This window comes from Oncorhynchus keta, chromosome 22 (assembly GCF_023373465.1).
Source record: "Oncorhynchus keta strain PuntledgeMale-10-30-2019 chromosome 22, Oket_V2, whole genome shotgun sequence".
Lineage (NCBI taxonomy): Eukaryota > Metazoa > Chordata > Actinopteri > Salmoniformes > Salmonidae > Oncorhynchus > Oncorhynchus keta.
The window spans coordinates 8,188,350-8,209,551 of NC_068442.1; the positions used below are offsets into that span (position 1 = coordinate 8,188,350).

The window sequence follows — 21,202 nt, forward strand, 5'->3', positions numbered from 1 at the left end:
AGTGGCTGGAGTTGAGTCAGTGTCAGTGTGTTGGCAGCGGCCACTCAATGTTAGTGGTGGCTGTTTAACAGTCTGATGGCCTTGAGATAGAAGCTGTTTTTCAGTCTCTCGGTCCCAGCTTTGATGCACCTGTACTGACCTCGCCTTTTGGATGATAGCGGGGTGAACAGGCAGTGGCTCGGGTGGTTGATGTCCTTGATGATCTTTATGGCCTTCCTGTAACATCGGGTGGTGTAGGTGTCCTGGAGGGCAGGTAGTTTGCCCCCGGTGATGCGTTGTGCAGACCTCACTACCCTCTGGAGAGCCTTACGGTTGAGGGCGGAGCAGTTGCCGTACCAGGCGGTGATACAGCCCGCCAGGATGCTCTCGATTGTGCATCTGTAGAAGTTAGTGAGTGCTTTTGGTGACAAGCCAAATTTCTTCAGCCTCCTGAGGTTGAAGAGGCGCTGCTGCGCCTTCTTCACGACGCTGTCTGTGTGAGTGGACCAATTCAGTTTGTCTGTGATGTGTATGCCGAGGAACTTAAAAGTTGCTACCCTCTCCACTACTGTTCCATCGATGTGGATAGGGGGGTGTTCCCTCTGCTGTTTCCTGAAGTCCACAATCATTTCCTTAGTTTTGTTGACGTTGAGTGTGAGGTTATTCTCCTGACACCACACTCCGAGGGCCCTCACCTCCTCCCTGTAGGCCGTCTCGTCGTTGCTGGTAATCAAGCCTACCACTGTTGTGTCGTCCGCAAACTTGATGATTGAGTTGGAGGCGTGCGTGGCAACGCAGTCGTGGGTGAACAGGGAGTACAGGAGAGGGCTCAGAACGCACCTTTGTGGGGCCCCAGTGTTGAGGATCAGAGGGGAGGAGATGTTGTTACCAACCCTCACCACCTGGGGGGCGGCCCGTCAGGAAGTCCAGTACCCAGTTGCACAGGGCGGGGTCGAGACCCAGGGTCTCGTGCTTGATGACGAGCTTGGAGGGTACTATGGTGTTGAATGTCGAGCTGTAGTCGATGAACAGCATTCTCACATAGGTATTCCTGGCACATCTTCAACGCACGTTCTAATGAACTCGCACACCGAATCAGCGTATTCGTCAATGTTGTTATCTGACGCAATACGAAACATATCCCAGTCCACGTGATGGAAGCAGTCTTGGAGTGTGGAGTCAGCTTGGTCAGACCAGCGTTGGACAGACCTCAGCGTGGGAGCCTCTAGTTTTAGTTTCTGTCTGTAGGCAGGGATCAGCTAAATGGAGTCGTGGTCAGCTTTTCCGAAAGGGGGGCGGGGCAGGGCCTTATATGCGTCGCGGAAGTTAGAGTAACAATGATCCAAGGTTTTTCCACCCCTGGTTGCGCAATCGATATGCTGCTAAAATTTAGGGAGTCTTGTTTTCAGAATAGCCTTGTTAAAATCCCCAGCTACAATGAATGCAGCCTCCGGATAAATGGTTTCCAGTTTGCAAAGAGTTAAATAAAGTTCATTCAGAGCCATCGATGTGTCTGCTTGGGGGGGGGGATATATACGGCTGTGATTAGAATCGAAGAGAATTCTCTTGGTAGATAATGCGGTCTACATTTGATTGTGAGGAATTCGAAATCAGGTGAACAGAAGGATTTGAGTTCCTGTATGTTTCTTTCATCACACCATGTCTCGTTAGCCATAAGGCATACGCCCCCGCCCCTCTTCTTACCAGAAACGTGTTTGTTTCTGTCGGCGCGATGCGTGGAGAAACCAGTTGGCTGCACCGCTTCGGATAGCGTCTCTCCAGTGAGCCATGTTTCCGTGAAGCACAGAACGTTGCAGTCTCTGATGTCCCTCTGGAATGCTACCCTTGCTCGGATTTCATCAACCTTGTTGTCTAGAGACTGGACATTGGCAAGAAGAATGCTAGGGAGTGGTGCACGATGTGCCCGTCTCCGGAGTCTGACCAGAAGACCGCCTCGTTTCCCTCTTTTTCGGAGTCATTTTTTTGAGTCGCTGCATGCGACCCATTCCGTTGTCCTGTTTGTAAGGCAGAACACAGGATCCGCGTCGCGAAAAACATATTCTTGGTCGTACTGATGGTGAGTTGACGCTGATCTTATATTCAGTAGTTCTTCTCGACTGTATGTAATGAAACCTAAGATGACCTGGGGTACTAATGTAAGAAATAACACGTAAAAAAAACAAAAAACTGCATAGTTTCCTAGGAACGCGAAGCGAGGCGGCCATCTCTGTCGGCGCCGGAAGTAACAACAGCTAAGCTAGAAACCGATAAAGTTCTTCAGAATGTTCTCTCCTGTTCTACTGGTTTTTATATCAACTTTCTTTCGTTGTCTAAAAGCATGATCCTAGTCCTGTTAACAACCCATCCTAGTTGTTGCATATTTAGATTTCCCCTCTTTCTAAGTTTCTAACGGAGATGTTCACCTCTGCCACATGAAACCCAGGGCCGGCGACATTCAATCTCACAGGGGGAACAACTATGGAACCTGTGTGTGCACGCGCTTGCACAATTTCTTTAATGGGTGTTACAGTAAAGACCATAGTTGGCGCGTGAGTTTTACGTTTGGGGATGCTTACAATTTATCCAACCATTTCTACCGATCTGCGTGCCAGTTATGATTGCTGACAGGTGTATAAAATCGGTCACACAGTCATGCAATCTCCATAGACAAACATTGGCAGTATAATGGCCTTCATGGGCCTCTTAGTTTCAGTGAAGGGAAATCTTAACGCTACAGCATACAGTAACATTCTAGACGATTCTGTGCTTCCAACTTTGTGGCAACAGTTTGTGGGGCGAGCGGTTTGCTGATGTTAGCGTTGTGAACAGAGGTTATGGTATGGGCAGACATAAGCTGCGGACGACGAACACAATTGCATTTTATCGATGGCAATTGGAATGCACAGAGATACCGTGACGAGATCCTGAGGCCCATTGTCGTGCCATTCATCCACCGCCATAACTTAATGTTTTGGCATGATAATGCACAACCTCATGTCGCAAGGATCTATACACAATTCCTGGAAGCTGAAAATGTCCCAGTTCCTCCATGGCCTGCATACTCACCATACATGTCACCCATTGAGCATGTTTGGTATGGTCTGGATCAACATGTACGACAGCGTGTTTCATTTCCCGACAATATTTTCAGCAACTTCAAACAGCCATTGAAGAGGAGTGGCACAACATTCCACAGGCCATATTCAACAGCCTGATCAACTCTATGCAAAGGAGATGAAGCAAATGGTGGTCACACCAGATACTGACTGGTTTTCTGATCCATACTGTACCCCTACCTTTTTTTATGCATCTGTGACCAGAGAAGGGAGAAACTCCCTAAATACAGATGTGCCAAGCTTGTAGCGTCATACCCAAGAAGACGCAAGGCTGTAATCGCTGCCAAAGGTGCTTCAACAAAGTACTGAGTAAAGGGTCTGAATACTTACACTACCGTTCAAAAGTAGTGTAAGTATTTTGTCCGGTAAAATAACATGAATTAGTTCAGAAATACAGTGTAGACATTGTTATAATGTTGTAAATGACTATTGTAGGTGGAAACGGCAGATTATTTTAATGGAATATCTACATAGGCATACATTATCAGCAACCATCACTTCTGTGTTCCAATGGCATACTGTGTTAGCTAATCCAAGTTTATCATTTTAAAAAGGCTAATTGATCATTAGAAAACCCTTTTGCAATTATGTTAGCACAGCTGAAAACTGTTGGTCTGATTAAAGAAGCATTAACACTCTCCATCTATAGACTAGTTGAGTATCTGGAGCATCAGCATTTGTGGGTTCAATTACATGCTCAAAATGTCCAGAAACAAAGAACTTTATTCTGAAACTTGTCAATCTATTCTTGTTCTGAGAAATGAAGGCTATTCCATGCGAGAAATTGCCAAGAATCTGAAGATCTAGTACAACACTGTGGACTACTCCCTTCACATAACAGTGAAAACTGTCTCTAACCAGAATAGAAAGAGGAGTGGGAGGCCCCGGTGCACAACTGAGCAAGTGTGTCTAGTTTGAGAAACAGACACCTCACAAGTCCTCAACAGGCAGCTTCATTAAATAGTACCCGCAAAACACCAGTCTCAGCGTCAACAGTGATGAGGCGACTCCGGGATGCTGGCCTTCTAGGCAGTGTTGCAAAGAAAAAGTCATATCTCAGACTGGCCAATAAAACAAAAATATTAAGATGGGCAAAAGAACAGACACTGGACAGAGGAACTCTGCCTAGAAGGCCGGCATTTATTTAGAAAATGTAATAAAAAGAAGCAGCTTGCTTGTTTAAGGCTAAATTGTTTTTGGAATTGGAACCAGATTTTAAGGGAGTTCTTGACAATGGGATTCAGAACATGGATGCCTAGGTTCATGGGCAGTGGGGAGCACAAGAGCGAGACAGGAGAAGTTGGAAGGCTTGACTAACTCCATGGTGGCTTAAATTGGACCATCCTAGTTTTCAAATGTAGAAACCCAATAAACACATTTAGATATATTTGTTGGCCAGTAGTAGTGTAAAAAAAACGGGAAGGCCCAGTCAGCCTGCGGGCTTAGGTCTCTCTAAATATACCCTTCTCATTCGTGGATTTGACTTATTCCAAATGAAGTTGGAAATGTAGCTGTCCAGTTGTTTGAACATCGACTTTGGCAAAAAAAAGTGGGATTAAGTACAACAACCTAGGTAGTACAGGTAGTAGTAAATGGGAAGAGACTCAATGGCCATATCAAATAGGAAAGGGGATAAACAGCAACCCTGCCTGGCCCCCCTGTGGAGAGGGAAGTAGCTGGAGGTAACACTGTAGTTGCAAACAGAAGCCACTGGGGACAAGTACAAATTCTTAATCTAGGAAAGGAATGACGGGTCAAAGCCAAATCTCTCTAGTATTGTAAATAGACATTCCCACTCAACCCAGTCGAAAGCCTTCTCAGCATCAAGAGAGATGACGACCTCTGGCTGTGGAGTTGAGTGGGCAGAATAAAGAACATTACATAGCCGCCGCATATTATAGAAAAATTGCCTACCTGAGATAAATTTGGTTTGGTTAGAGTTAATTATGAGGCATCACTGTCTCTAAACGGCATGAGAGGACATTAGTGAGACTTTGATCAAATCACAGCACAAAGGCTTATAGGGCTGTATGAGCCACAGTCTAGGGGATTCTTGTCCTTTTTAAGCAAAATCAAAATAGTCGCCTGGGTAAGTGTCTGGGGCCGTTTCTGACTAGAAAACGTTTCATTGTACATTGAGCTGAGGATAGGGAATAGTTTAGAAGAGAATGTTTATCAAATTCAATAGGGAAGCCATCAGGCCCAGGGGCTTTATCGCTCTGCATGGACTGGATTGCCAGAGTAGCTTCATCATCACTTATTCAGGCATCCGTATTAGTTGGTTCATTTTAATTGAGACAGGGGATGTCCAGATTGTCTAGAAATGCATCTGAGATGTGTCAGGAAGAGCAAAGAGCAGAGTGGAATTGCTTAAATTGATTGTTGATTTCTTTGGGATTGGTAGAAGTTCAAATCAGAAGCAACACAGACTTCAGGTATGGTGCCTCTAGCAGCAGATTGTCGAAGCTTGTGAGATAACAACTTGCCAGCCTTCTCTCTCTGTACATAAAATGTCTGACTCGACTTAAACAGAAGCTGCTCCGTTTGTTTAGTGGTAAGATTGTCAAATTCTGATTGGTGTTGCAGTCTCTCTTTGTAGAGTTCAGGAGTCAGAGAAGAGGCATACCTGTTGTCCACATTTTGAATGATTTGAGATGGCTCCCATAAGCGTTTTGTGCACTGTTTATCGTCATAGGCTGTGTATGAAATAATTTGGCCCCTTAGATATGCTTTTAACGACTCCCACGCAGTAGAGTGAGACACGTCAGGGGTGCGGTTGATATGTATAAAGATGTGTATTTTTTAAAGGAATTCCAGGATAGTAGTAGTGGGTCAAGTCGCCACACGTTGTGACGCAGTACTGCCCGGAAAGCGGATATCTAGCAGGACAGGGCTATGGTCTGAGATAATGATGCTGTGATATTGGCTATTAGAATTCTATTGTCCGGCAGGAAAAAGTCAATCCTAGAGTACGAGTGGTGGACTGGAGATAAAAGGAATACTGTTTCGCAGTGGGATTGCTCCTGGCTCCTGGCTGCCCCTCTGGCCTCAGCACCACAGTTGGAGTGAAATATTTGGTCGACCCATCCTCTCTTTAGTTTATCATGGTCGCTACCGGAGATGTGTTTCTTGGAGAAAAACAATGTCCGGACTTAAAGACTTAAGATGAGCATAAACTCTGTTATGCTTGAGCACATGGTTAATTCCTTTTAAGTTCCAGCTGATAAAGCAAGTGGAGCCTGGAGTATGTGAATCAGGCATTCATTGTTTTGTTTTTTAAAGCTTTTCTTTATTTAACATTTATTTAACTAGGCAAGTCAGTTAATACATTTTTATTTTATTTATAATGATGGCATACAACGGCCAAACCCGGACGACGCTGGGACAATTTTGCGCCGCCCTATGGGACTCTCAATCACGGCCGGTTGTGATACAGCCTGGATACGAACCAGGGTGTCTGGAGTGACGGCTCTAGCATTGAGATGCAGTTCCTTAGACCGCTGCACCACTAGGGAGCCCCCAACTTAGAAAAGAATGTTAGTACAATCACATGGCCAGTGTAAAAATATTTTTAAAAAACAAAAAAAAACTGCTAAAAAACAAAATATACCCAGAAGAAAAGCTTGGACCCCAATGCTGGCCTTCCTCCTGTTGGAAGGCTGCATCTACCTCTCCTAGACTAGAGCAAAATACTCCCGTGTTAAACTGAACCTCAGTAGAGATCTATCCAGGGCCAACATAATCAAGTTTAAATGTAGGGAAAGAATTCTGGAAGGAACCACCTCAGTTCTCTCATGGATCTTATGCAATATGCATATATAAAAAAGGAAGTATACGTGGCTAGACTAATTCTACCGTGCCACCTAGCACCGGGACTGCCCAGCCGCAGCTAGTTGGTAAAAGCTAATTGTGCCATGTACTATAAATAAAACACGATTCAAACTATATTGTCATTGGTATGTATATGATGACATATTCTCACATCATTGTTTATAACGTTAAGTTACTGGAAGAATAATTGTCCTTTTTTGGCAACAGGGTGGAGGCACGTTTCTAATCAAGAAAGGAGTTCACTAGTTGGTCCTTAAATCGCATTAGCATGGCTAGTGTAGGGTCAGGGGCAGAGTATGGGCCTAAAATGGCTAGTTAGTCGTATATCGCCTATCCTCCTGTGGCTGTAGGTGTGCAACGATATTCTTTAGCCCTAGTTGGGTCCACGAATGTCTTCTGCTTGCCGGAGGGAGTAGTGTTCTTCAGCACTGCTGGGTAGAAAACACCGAACTTGGTGTCCAGACAGTGATGTAGGAGCCCCCTCACCTTGTTGAAGGCTGACCTCTTCTACATGACTGACGATACTTTTTCAGTGTCACCACTTTGTTGGTTTAAGTATTTGCGCCACTTTCCAGGCTATTCAGATGGGTGTCCTGTTTCGCCAAGTTTAGCCAGCACGTCTGTTCAGACTTAATGATAGCCGCCATTACCTTGGCTAGGTCGGGGAGGATCAGAGTCCATGTCATTATCCGGTGAGCCCGAGGCTTTAGTAGAGGCCTGCTCATTTGTGACTCGTGGTCGTTGTTTTGACATTTTACAATGAATAGGCCAAAAATATGTGGTGGTTAATTTCTTTACTATCAAATGAAGAAAGACCCATTTATAACACAAGTCAGAGTTAAACTAAATATTGAATCACTTATTAATAAGGGAGCAGGTCGATACAACGCACACATATAAAGTGAATCGATTGAGTGCTCTACGATAATGATGGCTGGTCGACGAATCACCCTCAGATGATTCGTTGAGACCCCCGAGACAAAAGTACAAAGGTATTTTATAGCCAAGATACACCCCTTTCAACCTACATGACGAACAACAGATGTATAGAATGGGTCACAAGGTTAAGATTTGTATGAAAGATACTTAGAATTCACAGCAGACCGTATCTGCTGTAAAAACAGTTCTCTCTCCCTGGTACCATATAGAACAGAAACATTAACTCATGCTCTGGAATGTGGCCTCTTTAGGTTTTATCACCCAAAAGACATGGTAAATCTCCTGTCAGTGTTATCTCCCAGAGGCCCATCCTCAGTAGAACACACACAGGTGAGCCTTCTACCAACCCTTTATTCTGTTGCATAAACTAACCGTTTGGTGCAATAATAGCATTATAACATAATCTGGTCATTTCCACCACAAATGTCGGGAAAAAAAGTGAGTTGGGTTTGATTCCTAATTAAATGTTACAAAATTAACACGGTAGGAAAGGTGTTGGTCAAGTATTAATAGTTCATTGTTCTCCCTAGACAGGAGCACGGAGAAAACGTGTCTTCACATGTTGCTGCTCACCAGCGCCCCCATATTAATATAATATTGAATGCATTAACAGAAATTACCGTAACCAAACAAACATTGTAGATTACAAATGATGGTAATTAACTTTCAAATGTACTACTGGTGATACTGGTGTGCCATCTCCGCAGCCTCCGCAATGGATTAGTCCAATCAGAGAGGCATGAATCAGGTGTCTCGTGTGCCATATATTTTTTTTTAATAGATATTTTTTGCCACTGCTCGACTAAAGAAAATCTTGGTCAAACAGCCAATCGACCAAACAATCGACCGGTTGAGTAAATGAGGTCAGCCCTATAAAACAGTATGTAAACATTATTAAAGTGAAAAGTGTTCTATTATTAAAGTGACCAGTGTTCCATGTACACTACTGTTCAAAGGTTTTGTGGTCACTTAGAAATGTACTTGTTATCCATGAACAAAATACATTAAATGAGTTGCAAGATGATTAGGAAATATAGTCAAGATGTTAACAAGGTTATAAATAATAATTATTTTTAATTTAAATAATAATTGTCCTTCAAACTTTGCTTTTGTCAAAGAATCCTCCATTTGCAGCAATTACAGCCTTGCAGACCTTTTGACATTCTAGTTGTCAATTTGTTGAGGTAATTTGAAGGGATTTCATCCCACGCTTCCTGAAGCACTTCCCACAAGTTGGATTGGCTTGATGGGCATTTCTTTATGTACCATGCGGTCAAGCTGCTCCCACAACAGCTCAATAGGGTTGAGATCCGGTGACTGTGTTGGCCACTCCATTATAGACAGAATACCAGCTGACTGCTTCTTCCCTAAATAGTTATTGCATAGTTTGGAGCTGTGCTTTGGGTTTTGTCTTGTCTTGTTGTAGGAGCAAATTGGCTCCAATTAAGTGCCGTTCACAGGGTATGGTATGGTGTTGCAAAATGGAGTGATAGCCTTCCTTCTTCAAGATCCCTTTTAAACTGTACACATCTCCCACTTTACCACCACCAAAGCACCCCCAGACCACATCACCTCCACCATGCTTGACAGATGGCGTCAATCTCCAGCATCTTTTCATTTTTTCTGCATCTTCCAAATGTTCTTCTTTGTGATCCGAACACAAACTTAAATGTGTCTGTCCAATCTTCCTCTATCCAGTGTCTGTCTTCTTTTGCCCATCTTTTCTTTTATTGGCTAGTCTGAGATTTGGCTTTTTCTTTGCAACTCTGCCTAGAAGGCCAGCATCCCGAAGTCACCTCTTCACTGTTGACGCTGAGATTGTTGTTTTGCGGGTACTATTTAAAGAAGGAAGGACTTGTGAAGGACTTGTGAGGCGTCTGTTTCTCAAACTAGACACTCTAATGTAGTTGTCCTCTTGCTCAGTTGTGCACCGGGGCCTCCCACTCTTTCTATTCTGGTTAGAGAACAGTTTGCACTGTTCTGTGAAGGGAGTAGTACACAGCGTTGTACAAGATCTTTAGTTTCTTGGCAATTTCTCACATGGAACAGCTTTCCTTTCTCAGAACAAGAATAGACTGACGAGTTTCAGAAGAAAGTTCTTTGTTTCTGCCCATTTTGAGCCTGTAATCGAATGCACAACTGCTGATGCTCCAGATACTCAGCTAGTCTAAAGAAGGCCAGTTGTATTGTTTCTTTAAATCAGCACCACAGTTTTCAGCTGTGCTAACATAATTGCAAAAGGGTTTTCTAATGATCAATTAGCCTTTGAAAATTATCAACTTGGATTAGCTAATACAGTATGCCATTGGAACACAGGAGTGATGGTTGCTGATAATGGGACATAAATAAATCAGACGTTTCCAGTAGAGGTTGACGGATTATTAGATTATTATTTTTCAACGCCGATACCGATTATTGGAGAACCCAAAAAAAAATCTGATACCGATTAATCGGCCGATTTATTTATTTATTTTTATTTGTAATAATGACAATTACAACAATACTGAATGAACACTTATTTTAACTTAATTTAAAATAATACATCAATAAAATCAATTAACCCTAAAAAAATAATGAAACATATGTTCAATTTGGTTTAAATAATGCAAAAACAAAGTGTTGGAGAAGAAAGTAAAAGTGCAATTTATTGCCATGTAAGAAAGCTAACATTTAAGTTCCTTGCTCAGAACATGAGAACATATGAAATCTGGTGGTTCCTTTTAACATGAGACTTCAATATTCCCAGGTAAGAAGTTTTAGGATGTAGTTATTATAGGCATTATAGGACTATTTGTCTCAATACCATTTGTATTTCATATACCTTTGCCTATTGGATGTTCTTATAGGCACTATAGTATTGCCAGTGTAACAGTATAGCTTCCGTCCCTCTCCTCGCTCCTACCTGGGCTCGAACCAGGAACACAACGACAACAGCCACCCTCAAAGCAGCGTTACCCATCGCTCCACAAAAGCCGCGGCCCTTGCAGAGCAAGGGGAACAACAACTCCAAGTCTCAGAGCGAGTGACGTTTGAAACGCTATTAGCGCGCACACCGCTAACTAGCTAGCCATTTCACATCGGTTACACCAGCCTAATCCCGGGAGTTGATAGGCTTGAAGTCATAAACAGCTGCTGACAAACGCACTAAAATACTGTTGGAATGAATGCTTACGAGCCTGCTGCTGCCTACCACCAGTCAGTCAGAGTGCTCTATCAAATCATAGACTTAGTTATAACATGATAACACACAGAAATACGAGCCTTAGGTCATTAATATGGTCGAATCCGGAAACTATCATCTCGAAAACAAGACTTTTATTCTTTCAGTGAAATACGGAACCGTTCCATGTTTTATCTAACGGTTGGCATCCATAAATCGAAATACTCATGTTACATTGCACAACCTTCAATGTTATGTCATAATTATGTAAAATTCTGGCAAATAACGCAGCCCAAACTGTTGCATATACACTGACTCTGTGTGCAATGAATGCAAGAGAAGTGACAACCTGGTTAATATTGCCTGCTAACCTGGATTTCTTTTAGCTAAATATGCAGGTTTAAAAAGATATACTTCTGTGTATTGATTTTAAGAAAGGCATTGATGTTTATGGTTAGGTACACATTGGAGCAACGATACGCACCGCATCGATTATATGCAACGCAGGACACGCTAGATAAACTAGTTATATCATCAAACATGTGTAGTCAACTAGTGATTATGATTGATTGAATGATTGTTTTTTATAAGATAAGTTTAATACTACTAGCAACTTACCTTGGCTTACTGCATTCCGATTGTTATGAAAACGTGAAATCGGCCCTAATTAAATTGGCCATTCCGATTAAATCAGACTACCTCTAGTTTCCAGCTACAATAGTCATTTACAACATTAACCATGTCTACAATGTATTTCTGATCAATTTGATGTTATTTTAAATGGACAAAAAAAAAAATGTGCTGTCTGGGCCGGCAGCCTTAAATGTCTTACTCACGCCGGCCACGGAGAACAAGAGCTCACAGGCCTCTGGAGCGGCCCGTGTTGGTGGCACTGTGTTATCATCAAAGCAGGTGTTTAGCTTGTCCGGGAGCAAGACGTCGGTGTCCACGACATGGCTGGTTTTCCCTTTGTAATCCGTGATTGTCTGGAGTCCCTGGCACATAACGTCTCGTGTCTGAGCCGTTGAATAGTCATCACTGAAGTTCCTTCATAGAGGCCGCTCTTTCCTAGGTATAATTCTGTGGGCTTTGTTCAGATAATGCATGTTATAACAACAAGATGCCCAACTCTTCATGCCCAGCATTCTCTCTTCACCCCCGTTTTTGTTGCATCTTGCACTACACTTGCCCACTCCATAGCAAGCTGCTCTATCCATTGGTGAAGTACTTTAGTAGAGATAAAAATTAAAAAAATTAAGTGCCAATTTCAGAGGTTTAGAAAGGAACGATATAAACCGTTCGAACGGGTTCAGAACTGTAATTTGCTGGTTGGAACAGTGGAACAACAACAACAAAAATGGCTCTGTTCAGAATGAAACTATTTGAAAATGATTTGGGTTCAAACCCCTGCCGCGTCATTACATAGTTAAAAAGACTGGTCCCCAGACGACAGCTAACATTCCACTACTTGCCACTCCTGTCATTTTAAATGAGTGGAATGTAACAGCTGAACAGAGATGGCAACCAGGCTACAGTAGTTGCATGTTCAATAATATGAGATGATAGGCTCGCTATTATCTCATTAAAAAAAAAAATTAAAAAGCTATTTTTGTAACATTTCTGTTCCATGCACAGTATATTCCGTTGGTCACATCATTTTACGGTTTGGAACGAATTGAACCATAAAAATCATTGGGCGCACACACAGCAAACGCATTTCAGATGCATGAGAAAGTAGATCCGTTGTTGCTGTGTTTTCCCCATTGTCTCTACCCTACATCAAATGATGAGTTCTATTTTGCTACAATTGGATTTCCAGGGCTCCGTGTATCATATCAGCCAATGAGTAATGTTCACACAGGAAAGGCATTTCAGACCAATAAATCCACCAGGGATGATACACTAAGGCACCGAGGGATACTGATTACAGCCAGACGTCACTAGCTTTCCCCCCAAACTCTCTGCAGTTCTGCCGTCGCAGCATTTCTCCCCAGCTTTACGGGGGAGCACTCCAATCCCCACAAAACCCATGACCCGGAGAAGGGGCTTGATTAGACCTTGAAAAAAAAGCCATAGCTCGGCTGTGGCAACATAATGAACTGGAGAAAAGGGCAGGGTACCAACCAAGGCTTTACCATGTCAAGACCATGCATAATACTGAGCAATGGATCAAACGTCAGAATCAATGAAATGTAGGTAATGAATGCTGTAAGGTCAAATAACCTCAATGATTGATCATTTCTTTGGATGACATTTAGGCTACAGGAATATCATCAAACAAACACTGATGCGAGAGATGAAGTCAGTAGCCTACCTGGAAGCAAAACAATCGAGCCAAGTACCAGCTGCTCTCTCACGAAGCCATGCCTACAGTATGTTGCACTGGGAAAAGTAAACTTTTGGAGCACAGCATAAACAGATGACCTCTAACACACGTAGGGCTACAATCACTGCTCGTCTCTGGTTTGTTTTAGCTAAGACTCAAGCAGTTTCATCAAGAGAACACTTGTGAATACACAGATGAAGATACATTTGATTTATTTATTTATTTCACCTTTATTTAACCAGGTAGGCAAGTTGAGAACAAGTTCTCATTTACAATTGCGACCTGGCCAAGATAAAGCAAAGCACATAGATACATAGATGCAACAAGCAGACCACTGCCCCATTACTAGACCACTGTAATCATGGGTATTAGCATGCCTCTGGGATTCCAAAGTTCCAAATGTAATGGCTTACAAAAATACTAAACTTCCGAAAAATAAAAACGGTAACTATTTGGTAAATCGGCTATGAAGACAGTATTTTTCTAGATGTTTAAGACCCCTGAAGCAACATTCAGAGCTTCAGACAGCAACACATTTGAAATCAATAATCACCATTGTCATGTGGGGGAGTGAGGGCAACAGAGCTAGGCGCCTAGCTAGTAAGGGGAAAGGGAATACCTAGTATGTTGCACAACTGAATGCATTCAATCGAAATGTGTCTTCCGCATTTAACCCAACCTCTGAATCAGAGAGGTGCGGGGGGCGCCTGCCTGAACCGACGTCATCGGGGAGCAGTTGTTGTTGGGGGTTAACTGCCTTGCTCAAGGGCAGAATGGCATCTTTCAGTTACTGGCCCAACACTCAACCGCTAAGCTACTGGCCCGATGCTCTTAACCACTAAGCTACCTGCCACCCATATAGCCTAAAGGAAGCGAAACATTGGTCTGAGAGCTTGCCATGCAAATCTCACCACAACCAGGCCTGTCGTCAGTTAGCCCATCTCACCAGTCCTGAAAGGTTCAGTGGGTTCAGACTCTGCATGGACTACACCGAAAGAAACAGCCTCATAACAAGCAACAAACAAGTAAACTTTGTCCAGTGTGCTCAAAAACACCAACTATTTCTCTCTCCATCTTTTCACCAACTACAGGACTAAAGCACCAATTAGAGAATCCCATTATCAATATGAGAGACCCTTTTTTTCCATGAGACCCCAGAGAGAGAGAGAGAGACAGCACACCACTGAGAGCCAGCCAGCGAGCAGTAGATAGACTTTTCCTGATGAGTGCTTAATTAAAGACAAGAGTCCCCCGCAGATGGAGAAGTAGCACCTCACTGCCTCCGTCTGTGACTACCACTATCGCTCTGCTCAGCAGGCAGGGTCCATGTGGCCAGTCCACACAGCAAGCTGTGTGAAATGGTGCATGGCAGATGTATGTATCGTTCCCCGAAGAAGGGGGGGAATGTCTGCTTTGCTGACGCCATATATTTAATCAATCTTTTTTCATTTGTGATTCATATACTGTATTACAATCTAGTTTGAGTAGTTAGGCTGGGTGGTGGTATAGTCTTCAGTGGTATAGTCTTCAAACGGTTGTATAAAATAAGTTGTACACCGAATAATCCCTTTACCCTAATCACTGTTTATTCATCTCCTCCAGACACCGAGCAGCCTGGTGTGATGTAGGGCAGGACCATGGTCGCTCAGCCAAAACTAAGGTGATTAATTGAGATCATGGGTACTGCCCAGGCCCACAAATGGGATATGTCTCTCAAGCAGAACATCAGACTCACTGTCTGCCTGCACCTGGAATGAGCATGACAACAAATCCCAGCTTCTGATACCTTGGGCATTCAATGGGGAGTTTGAGGTCAGTGCCAAATGTAGGCTAATCACTATGAAGGGTTTAGCCTACTTATTTTTTAGACATAATACTGTAAATACCACTCAAAAGTGTAGAATAAATCAAATGTGACTCGTTTTAGGAAACTAGGTGTCTGTCGCACGTTACGGCTTCACAGGAGCGGCATTTGAACGTAAATGTATTTTTATTTTTATAAAAATGTGTTTTTTTGCCAGAATTGCCTTCTGCAACATGTGAACTTTCATGTGCTTTAATAACAACCTTGTATTCCATTCATAAATACAAAAAAATGGTTAAATTACGAGCCTAGTTGGTTTAGCCACAGAAAAAGGCAGGAACCTTCCTACTCGCCATGATTGGCTGAGATAATAGATGGGCTGGACATGCTGGGAGAGGAGTTTGGATTGGTCTGCCATGTAGCATGCGTCGGTCTAGAACGTGAGCAGTTCAGTATGTGTTGACAGTCCTTTCTATCACACTGTTTTTGAAAGATATAAGGTTAGCAATCGAGAACTACAAATGTTTTGCTACTTTTCACAATATTAATGCCCTAAATTGAACAGACGCTTTAGATAGATCAGTTGGAAAAACTGATGGGCTACTTTCTGCACACACCAAGGTCAGTGTGATGCAGAGCGACTGGACACAGCGCTGGCCAAACAAGATGTAACTACAAACAAATTGTTCCAGTCTGCCATGAAGTGTTCCAACATGTACAGTGGGGCAAAAAAGTATTTAGTCAGCCACCAATTATGCAAGTTCTCCCACTTAAAAAGATGAGGACTGTAATTTTCATCATAGGTACACTTCAACTATGACAAAAAAAAAATACAGAAAATCACTTTGTAGGATTTTTAATGAATTTATTTGCAAATTTGGGTGGAAAATAAGTATTTGGTCAATAACAAAAGTTTCTCAATACTTTGTTATATACCCTTTGTTGGCAATGACAGAGGTCAAACGTTTTCTGTAACTCTTCACAAGGTTCACACACTGTTGCTGGTATTTTGGCCCATTCCTCCATGCAGATCTCCTCTAGAGAAATCCAGAAATCTTGGCTTGTTTGTAGGTGACCAAATACTTATTTTCCACCATAATTTGCAAATAAATTCATTAAAAATCCTACAATGTGATTTTCTGGATTTTATTTTCTCATTTTGTCTGTCATAGTTGAAGTGTACCTATGATGAAAATTACAGGCCTCTCATCTTTTTAAGTGGTAGAACTTGCACAATTGGGGGATGACTAAATACTTTTTTGCCCCACTGTATACGGTTAAGAGTCTAGCTACACTTTCAGATAGAAGTTTCAAGTTTTGTGAGAAAGTCATTTTTATTCCAAATTAAAGCTTACTGTTAGATAGCTAGCAGACGTTAGCTTGCTGCCTCGCTAGCTACCGTTATGTGTATGATCTGTGTAGTAATATTATTTGAATCAGAAACCATTTGCATTGATAATTATAGCCTAATGTTAGCTAGCTAACATTGAACCTAGTTTGTTAGCTTTAGCTACCTGTAGATTCCTACTACAGCTATGATCATGTTGTATTGGTAGTAGTATGAGTTGGGATTATGCCGGTTTATTGTTTATCTAGCTAGCTACATGTCTAAACAAAAGACCATTTTGGCCAGATTATTACATGACCCATCAAATTAGCCATGTGTGTCTGGGGATGATTACGGCCATCTATTGTATTTCATGAACGTGTACATGTCTAGACAATAGTGACCCATCCTCTTAGCTAGACGTGGTAGGGGGTTATAGCATTTCTTTCACATGACCCATCAATTTAGACAAGTGTATCGGGTAAGCGTCATCTAATAATGATCAAATATTTATCTGGACACTTTCTGTTTATGATATTGCTACTATGCAAGTAACCACTTCACTGTAACATAAAGTACCTTCTGTATCCTGTGCATGTGACAAATAAACATAGATTTTATTTGATGTTGCGTGTGTTTACCACATGGCCTCACATGTGAATCCTTAAAGAGATGGGTGGGGCTAAGGCTTAAGAAGGTGTAAACGATGCTGAATAGGTGTAGACAACGAAGAGCTCTCCAGTAGGTGTACCAAAACATTCAAGGCCATTTTCTCAAAAGTGGGGTTACAAGTTGATCAACTTTCAAAATCAGAATTACTTTCCAATTGTTCCTCAACTGTAGTGTATGATATACCATTTTCTAGCTCTGAGTTACTACTTTTATCCAATGTAAGACCGAATCGAGACGGTCGGTCACAAATGTACCCTCAGTCATTATTGATACAGCAGGGAAATAATGCCAGAGAAAACAATCTGATTGTTTGCTGCAGGGGCCAGGCACATAAATACTTTCTTGTGAATTAGCCCACTTTATCATTGCATGATGTTTACTAGCCGACTAAAAACTCAACGATTTACAATGGAGTTGAGCGGCGACTAGTGTGGGCAGACTGGATCTCCGATGTCACATAAAATTACGTTTTTAATCAAAAACGACTGATTGTAGCACCCAAAGAATAGCCACCAATGACACAGTACAATGCTGTGTGTAATTATGATGTTGGAAGGCCTAGATGATTATCAAGGACCTCAGCCACCCGAGCCAAGACCGGTTCAGCCCGCTACAATCCAAAAAGCGAGGTGAGTACAGGTGCATCAAAGCAGGGACCAAGACTGTTCAATAGTCACCACTCGCCTGCCTCCGCCCAGTACCCTGCCTCGAACTTTAGTCACTGTCACTAGCCGGCTACCACCCAATTAACTCTAACATGCACCATAGAGGCTGCTGCCCTATGTACATAGTCATGGAACACTGGTCACTTTAATAATGTCACATACTGTTTTACCCACTTCATATATATATATATATATATATACTGTATTCTAGTCAAGGCCTGTCCTATTTAACTATTGCTGTACATAGTGCCTTCGGAAAGTATTCAGACCCCTTCACTTTTTCATATTGTTACGTTACAGCCTTATTCTAAAATGTATTATATACATTTTTTGTCCCTCAATCTCTACACACAATACCCCATCATGCCAAACGTATTAAACATTTAAAAATTAAAATAAAATTTACATAAGTATTCAGACCCTTCACTCAGTACTTCATTGAAGAAAACTTTGGCAGCGATTACAGCCTCAAGTCTTCTTGGGTTTGACTCTACAAGCTTGGCACACCTGTATTTTGAGAGTTCAGGTTCAAGTCCGGGCTCTGGCTGGGCCACTCAAGGACATTCAGAGACATGTCCCGAAGACACTCCTGTGTTGTCTTGCCTGTGTGCTTAGCGTCGTTGTCCTGTTGGAAGGTGAACCTTCGCCCAAGTCTGAGGTCCTGAGCACTCTGGAGCAAGTTTTCATCAAGGATCTCTCTATACTTTATCTTTGCCTCGATCCTGACTAGTCCGCCAGTCTCTGCCTCTGAAAAACATTCCCACAGGATGATGCTGCCACCACCATGCTTCGCCGTAGGGATGGTGCCAGGTTTCCTCCAGATGTGATGCTTGGTATTCAGGTCAAATAGTTTAATCTTGGTTTCATCAGACCAGAGAATCTTGTTTCTCATGGTCTGAGAGTATTTAGGTGCCTTTTGGCAAACTCCAAGTGGACTGTCATGTGCCTTTTACTGAGGAGTGGCTTCCATCTGGCCGGTCAACTATAAAGGCCTGATTGGTGGAGTGCAGCAGAGATGGTTGTCCTTCTGGAAGGTTCTCCCATCTCCACAGAGGAACTCCAGAGCTCTGTCAGAGTGACCATTGAGTTCTGGCCCTTCTCCCCTGATTGCTCAGTTTGGCCGGGCAGCCAGCTCTAGGAAGAGTCTTGTGGTTTCAAACTTCTTCCATTTAAGAATGATGGAGGCCATTGTGTTCTTGAGGACCTTCAATGCTGCAGAATGTTTTTGGTACCATTCCCCAGATCTGTGCCTCGGCACAATCCTGTCTCAGAGCTCTACGGACAATTCCTTCAACCTCATGGCTTGGTTTTTGCTCTGACATGCACTGTCAACTATGGCACCTCATAGACAAGTGTGTGCCTTTCCAAATCATGTCCAATCAATTGAATTTACCACAGGTGGACTCCAATCAAGTTGTAGAAACATCTCAAGGATGATCAATGGAAACAGGATGCACCGGAGTTGAATTTCGAGTCTCATAGTAAAGGGTCTGAATACATATGTAAATAAGGTATGTTTTTTTATTTTTAATAAATTTGCCAAAAAAATTTTAAAAAACTGTTTTGCTTTATCATTATGGGGTATTGTGTAGATGGTTGAGTTAAAAAAAAGTCGAGGTGTCTGAATACTTTCCCGAAGGCACTGTATGCTACTCTTCAGATTGTCTATCAATTCTGTAGATACACACACACTCCGGACATTGCTCATCCTAATATTTCTATATTTTTTACTTTTTAGATGTGTGTATTGTTACATATTAGTGCACGGCTGAAGCTAGGCACACAACCATTTCGCTACACCGGCAATTTATCTACTGAATATGTGTATGCGACCAATGCAATGGGATTTGATTCGGAACTCCAGTCCGCCCACACTAGTCCATCATAAATCGTGGAGTTGAATTTAATCGGCTAGATGTTCACTCACCAGTGGTGCGTTTTTTATGCTACACTACTGCAATAAGGGCATTTTAGTATTTAGAGTACCTTGGTTTTTTTATATAATGAAATTGATCACGTTGACCTTATCAGGAAAAAAAACCAAGTACACTATTCAATGTTGTTGTCATGGGAAACTAGGAATGGCATTCATTGAGTAGTGACCACAACAACATTGCCATCACGTGCTATTTGCATTTGATTGTGAAAATATAATAAAACGCATAATTGACTTTAATTTGTGTAGGTGGGTAACGTTAAACTCTCCGATGGTAAACAATGTGCCCTGTCTTGGTCTGCAGCACCGTATACAACATGTGTGTAACATACTTTTGAATACCGATGACAGCTTCGGGACAAAAGCATGACAGTTTATTACAAAGAAATATAAATAGTTATTTCATATATTTGTGCCACATGTTTGAAATAAACCAACCTCGCGAGCTCATCACTGCACGGATTATGTCACCTTAGCTAGCTAGCTAGCCAGCCAAGATTCACGCGTGCACTAGCTCTCAATGTGCCTTGAAAGCAAACCACGCCAATCTCCTACTACTAAAACAGGGGAAAATATAACCAATTTCATTCTCTTTGATACTTTCGATTCCCCTTAAAATCCTTCGTTCTCACTCAACTGCAGCCTACATTCATTTCACCTACCAGATATTTGACTTCCGTGCTCGTTCTCCTTTCTGTCACTTCTGGAACACCCACCAGCACTCCTCCAGGTCCTAGCGAGAGTCAATTTAGTTTTGTGCATGGCATTTTCTTTCCGTCTCCTCTGTTGCCCCCCCAGTAGGCTGCTATGTTGACTTTACTTCATATATGGGTGCTTGATCTTATCATACAAATTCATATTTTCTCCTTTATATTAAAGGCCCAGTGCTGTCAAAAAACTGATTTTCTTGTGTTTTATATACATTTCCACACTACAAGGTTGAAATAATATTGTGAAATTATGATAATGCCCTTTAGTGTAAGAGCTGTCGGAAAAGACCACCTGAAATTTCCGCCTGTTTTGGTGGGTTTTGGTTTTGGCCTGCTGGTTAACGTCACCAGGCTGTAAATTAGTTAATAGACCAATAAGAAAGAGAGTTCCAAACCTCTCTGCCAATAACAGCTAGTTTTCAGGTTTCCCCTCTCTCAGACCCCTCCCAGACAGTCCTAGCTAAATTCTTGTTTGAGAATTTGCTCTTTGCTAAGAAGCATTTTTTTTAAAACCATTTTAATTTAAAACAATCACAGTAGGGTACTTAATTGTTACCCAGAAATGATTTGATATTGAGATAAAAAACGTCTGCATTGGGCCTCAGCAAAACTACCTATGAGGAGGGGGTTTATGAGAAATCGTGTTCAAATCTACAAATAAATGACCAAATTCTTGCCAGAGGGGAATCCAAAAACACCTGTACACAGAGAGTTACAGTATGCAGTGAAGCTTTAAC

The 21,202-nt window shown here is 42.2% G+C and overlaps 1 protein-coding gene across 2 annotated transcripts in view; it reads right to left on the minus strand.

The window, feature by feature from the left end:
• LOC118400996 (mitochondrial inner membrane protease subunit 2-like) overlaps positions 1 to 20,580 on the minus strand; it is a 152,320-nt gene extending 131,740 nt beyond the window's left edge. Inside the window, exon 1 of one of the 2 annotated variants that reach the window (XM_035798080.2) lies at positions 20,418 to 20,580. The gene's annotated coding sequence lies outside the window, so the exon portion shown is untranslated. The remainder of the gene's footprint in view (positions 1 to 20,417) is intronic. The other variant, XM_035798081.2, reaches the window with a different exon arrangement.
• Between the last annotated feature and the right edge of the window lie 622 nt (positions 20,581 to 21,202).